Source organism: Silurus aristotelis, assembly GCF_946808225.1.
Source record: "Silurus aristotelis genome assembly, chromosome: 29".
NCBI classification, from domain to species: domain Eukaryota; kingdom Metazoa; phylum Chordata; class Actinopteri; order Siluriformes; family Siluridae; genus Silurus; species Silurus aristotelis.
The window spans coordinates 6,609,552-6,615,551 of NC_139602.1; the positions used below are offsets into that span (position 1 = coordinate 6,609,552).

Here is a 6,000-nt window from a genome sequence, read left to right on the forward strand (position 1 = left end):
GCCATGTGCTTCATCAACTATACCATTTATGAGAGTTGGCAGATGCACTTATCCAGAGCTTGATTGTTCCTCAGTGCTTGAATGTACTTGTACCACTAGAGATCTCCCCAATGGTGTCAGCGAACCTTTGAAAGGGAACAGGGTTACATACATAACTATGATGTTCTGTGGAGTTACAGAGTTACATTTATTGATGGGGGTTCTGGTTGTTCCTGACTCACACCCTTGCAGTTTCCTCTGGCTTCTTTCACTGGCTGTTGCAGGTTGTCTAACATCTGTAGAATTGCTTCAGATGGTAACCTTATTAAGAGACAATGTCCTGGTATATTTTCACAGGCTGCAGGCTGGAAGGAAAAGGAGACCTACAACTGATCACCGCATACACAGGAGGCTCAGCACTGCTGCCCTGCTGCTGCACTAACGTCCTCAACAACCCTCAGTTATATACATGGTGGAAATACACAACAAATCAAAGTCAATGGGTAAAGATATCTCCTGAGAGAGCAGTACAGTGAAAGATTTAAGATATTTACCAATCACTCTTCTGGACATCTTTCTCTATGCTGATATCAAAATTGACTGAAGAAGATGGAGGAGATTACAGCTGTAGTCTTAAACAGAGAGAATACATCTATTTCAGACTTAGTGTTAAAGGTAAATAACTCATTGGTATTCTCAGTGTGTGTTCTTCTCTTTGTCTTCCCTGTATCATAATCCACTTTTTACTATGATCTGTAATTTACTATGATAAAATTCAGTGCAAAACAGAGTGAACAGTAATGAGGTTATGTTCTGTCTGATAATGATGTCTCTCCAAAATCTTATCGCTTCGCCCTGTTCACCCTGGTGACCGGGATCTTTCTTGTCTTCATAGTGGTTATGGTATATTGCATCACCAAAAAAGGTATACACTTTTGAGCTCTTGTAATCTTACTTTGTGGAAATTAATTCTCCACATCCATGCCATTTAAGCTGAATGAACTGAGCTTTTCTTGTTTATTTTACTCCCCAGGTCCCCAGGATACCGTTCATTACAGCATAGGTGATGGAGATGAAACTGTGAGTCTGGAGTAGAGAAGAACATCAACTGATCATCTCACATGTAATGCCAACAAGAATCCTACACACCTGATTAACAGACTAGATAGTCACCCACACACCTAATTAACAGACTACATAGTCACCTACACACCTAATTAACATACCAGATAGTCACCTACACACCTAATTAACAGACCAGATAGTCACCTACACACCTGATTAATAGATCAGCTGGCTGACAAGACCCCTGAGCAGTTAGCAATTTACATACCTGCATATATGTTTATTGCTACATTAAAGTTATTTTTGAAAGACTTTATTAGTACACTTTCAACAAGCTAATGAAAAATGAAATCATTGCCAACATGCTAATTAAGAAATGTTATTATTAAAAAGCAAATAAAGAATGAACTCATTAGTACATTATACCAGTAGCTGGGATAATTTTTTCCCCCACAGTGAAATAAGGCCATGTCCACAATTTTCTATGTATTCCTTTTGCACTGTATGTATTGCATCAGTTTGCAACCAGTTTGTGTATTGTAGTTGTTTTTCATTCACAAATTGTTCTCTTTTAGCCGTTTACACATTCATGCTATTTCATTTGATTTCAAGCCTAATAGTACAGTCACTTATGTAACTTGTATAATCTATTGTGACTGAGCAGATAAGGGATGAGGGCCTTGCTCAAGGGGCCTAGCAACAACTGCTTGGTGGTGCTGGGATTTGAACTTGTGACCTTTCGATCCTGAGTCCAATCCAAATATTAGATTTCAAAGCATATCTTTTAAAGATTTTATATAATTTAATGTTAGCATTTTTATGGAATTTTGAAATTTTACTGACTCCAACATACAATACTCTCTTAGGCTAATATATCATAAATCGAGACATGGCCTGGCCTACCCAGGAGTCCTAAAGAATGATGATCAGTATGGGGGCTAGTATACTGTAATTTGTTAATAATTGATCAAATTACAGTCCATAATTTTAGCAAAACAGAGCAATTTACAGTATTTTACTGCATGAACTATACAGTATCATACTGTATAAACTATACAGTATATAAGTATGTGGTGGCGGGTGCTTGGATGAGCGCCGGTTGGTGAGTGGAGGAAATTTATTTGTCTATACCTTTTTAAAACTTTCTGCACATTGGTTACATGTAATGCTATGAATCCAATATTCTGTTTTCTGTTGTGATTCAGTATCTATAATAATGGGATTTTTGACAATTTTGTGAAAATGTTTTACACGATATTTACTTACAATTGTCTTTTTACCTTTATGCAATTAAAAATAAAAGAGGACAAAAAAAAATCACAGTTGTATGTTTTCTGAAAAGAAAAAAGAAAGGTACATTATAACTCAGCCATGTTACAGAAACCCTGAAGCACCCCTAAATGCTCAAGAGTGCAAGAGTGGTAGATACCAGGGCTTGAACTTCTGAACATGTGTGCAGTATTTTTAGTTTCTCATACACACATTAGTTAATTCAACATTAGCTTGTTATGAACTAACCATTAATCCAGAAAATAATACAAGGTTTTAGCATGTAAGTATATCATCATTTCACGTTTTTTTTTTTTTTTTTTTTGTCTCCTGGTTTTTAATTTTATTTTTGACCCGTCATGCACCCTCACACACCATAAACAATTACATTCCATCATCTGGTTTAACTCTGGAGAAAATGTTTACAAGAATAATAATGTCACTGTTCATTTAAGAATGAGTTCACATTTTCAATGCACACACAAAAAGTCAATAATATGTTAGGAAAGGGGTCTGCCAAATTTGTGATCAAAAGAGCCCTTTCGGCCGCCCTCCTACCAAATATAATTAGCTGGAGCCACAAAAACTTATTCGACCTGTAATTAAATATCACAATTTGTTTTATTTGTTTTATGCAGATGTATGGTAGTTGCTTTGTTGCACCACTAGGTGTCACGAATGTGATATCTATTATATAGATATAACATTCGAAGTAACTTTTTTATTTTTTGCCAATTTTTTAAGTCTAAAATCTGAAAAAGTTTTTTAGTGTCACATTTCTCATGCAGCTCTCCAGCCCCCCTGCTGTGGCATCTTGAAAAAGCATGTAAATGAAAACATTTGTGAATGAAAACATGTTTATCTTGCTTTTTTTTTTTTTTTCTTTCTTTTTTTTTTTACACAGTGAACAATTTTTTAAATAGTAACCACCAATGACAAGATAAGAATTGTTCAGTTAAAAAAAATGTGTTCATTGTGTAAAAAAAAAATAAAAAAAAAATAAGCAAGTAGGACTGCAGTGTTTCCTGGTACACTACAGGGTCCAGGAATTCCCAAGAATTCCATGCTGGGTTCGGAAATAGCTTAAATTTAAGACTCACTTTTAATGTCATAAAGTGCAATGAAGGGTATATAAAACCTTAGCATGATACTCGCTGACTTACTCACTAAATTCTATTATACACCAAGAACTCGACAAAAACACACACCGTCTCTCTCAGCAAAGCTCACTAAACCCCTATCATGCTGCAATTTTAAAGTTCTGCATAATGAACCAAATGCCCACAAAATATGGCATGACTACAGTTAATTTCTGGAAAGAATTTAAACTTCTTCTTTTAGTGTCACGCACACAAAACACCCACAGTGCGCATTGCGATATATACATTTCCAAATATTGGGGAATGACTAGAAACGTTATAAATGTATTCATGTATATATACATACATATATAAATGTATAGGAAACTATATACACTATATTGCCAAAAATATTGACCTTCTCTTCCGAACTGTTACTACATATCTGGAGGCACTCAATCATACAGGACATCTTTAGATGGCACTATAATACAATTTTGCATTCACTTGAACTTGAAAACCCGAAACCTGTTCCAGCATGGCAATGCCCCTGGCAACAAAGTGAGCTCCTTTGATTTACATGCTTTGAAGAGGAAGATCTTGAGTGACCTGCTATAGAGATCTGATCTCATCCCTACTGAACACCTTTGGGATGAATTGGAACCCTGCACTCCAGGTCTCCTCACGTACATCAGTACCTGACTTTCGTAACACCCTTGTGGCTAATGAACATTGTGCTGATGTTCAAAGGTAAACCTACAAAATCGCTGTCAATCTTCACTTGGTATTTTATTTGAGAAAATACAATTTGATATTCAGGACCACTATATCCTATCTCCTGGTTCTTCTCAGGTTCTCCTCATGTAAACTTGCACATCCCAGTCTTAGCAGCACCGGGTGCCAAAATATTGGTGCTATATTTGATAGGCTTATTCAACATGGACTGTAGTAAGTCCTTCAAATGGAACAAGATCTACTGTAGCTTATCTTTTTAAACATCTATGTTCGACAAAGTCAGTTGCAGCACTGATAAGAAATGGTGAAATCATCATGAAAGTCAAAGACAAAATCTGATTTCTATACAAATATTGTACATGCCATCCACAACACATCAACGTGATCTGACTTGGGAGGTAACTTCTTGACCTTAAATGTGGATGGGATGTGTTTTTTATCCACCTTAATTCGATTTATAGAGTTACATCTGACAGTTTGTTGCATCGTGTTGCAACAGCTGAAAGAGGAACAGATCAAAAAGTAATGGAAACTGTTACTTCATTACTTGTGATGTATGTGTGTGTGTGTGTGTGTGTGTGTGTGTGTGTGTGTGTGTGTGTGTGTGTGTGTGTGTGTGTGTGAACAAATGTAAGACTGCATTTCAACACAGTGTGAATGTTGCATCTGGATGTTGTGGACGTCTAAAATGCTGGTGTGCTTTTATCTTCTCCTTCTACTCCACCTCAATGAAGGTGAGTCTGCTGTTCTATCTATCTTTCAGTTCCTTTTAAAAAATTAAAATCTTTATTGAGAAGGTGGATTTTAGTTGTGATGTGGTGACTGTGTTTTTGTATCTGTATTCGTATGTGCTTTGGAACCTAACGAATCAATTTACAGCAGTTATTTTACACCGGATTATGTGATAGCTACTGTTAAAGGTAAACTCATGGTTACTAATCAGAAGGCCCTTAACCTTTTCCGCCACCAGGGGCACTGTATCATAGCTGCCCTTACTCTCTGACACCAGCTGCCTAATAAGCTATGCATTGCATACAACTTTTTAAACTTTGAACGCAACTTTAAAATTAAACGGATAAGATTTTGTGCTTTTTTATTTTAATTGGTTATTTTAACGTTATGTTAAATGCGGTTAAATCGGTGTAATCTAGATGAAAAAAATATTAGTCTGTAACATTTTTGAGCATATTATGAAGGTTGCGAGTTCAAAACCAGAACCTTCCAAGCTGATTAACCTTCAACTCACATTTACATATATGGTGTTTGGCGGACCACCTTATTCAAAGCGACTTACTTGCAGTTTATGATTAAGGGCTTTGCTTTAGGGTCCAAAATGGCAGCTTGGTGGTGCAGCTTGGTTTAAACATCTGGCTTCGAATCAAGGTGCCGAGAGACGAGTTGTGGTATTGTATAAGGAAGTCTGTTGTATCAAAGAAGTATGTGAGGGTGGTGCAGGACATGTATGAGGACAGTGTGACAGCAGTGAAGTGTGCAGTAGGAACGACAGATTGATTTAAGGTGGAGGTTGGACTGCATCAAGGATTGGCCCTGAGCCCTTTCCTGTTTGTAGTGGTGATGGACAGGTTGAAAGACGAGGTCAGACAAGTGTCTCCGTGGACTATGATGTTTGTGGATGATATTATTATTTGTGGTGAGAGTAGGGAGCAGGTGGAGAAGAGCCTGGGGAGGTGGACGTACACGCTGGAGAGAAGGGAAATGAAAGTCAGTAGGAGTAAGACAGAGTACATGTGTGTGAATAAGAGGGAGGGCAGTGGAGTGGTGCGGTTGCAGGGAGAAGAGGTGGAGAAGGTGGAGGAGTTCAGGTACCTGGGGTCAACAGTGCAAAGTAATGGAGAGTGTGTTAGAGAAGTGA

At 37.3% G+C, this 6,000-nt stretch overlaps 1 protein-coding gene across 2 annotated transcripts in view; it reads right to left on the reverse strand.

Annotated features, from left to right (window-relative positions):
* LOC310722610 (uncharacterized protein) overlaps nucleotides 1–6,000 on the reverse strand; it is a 676,055-nt gene that overhangs the window by 348,449 nt on the left and 321,606 nt on the right. The gene's annotated exons all lie outside the window — the stretch shown is intronic.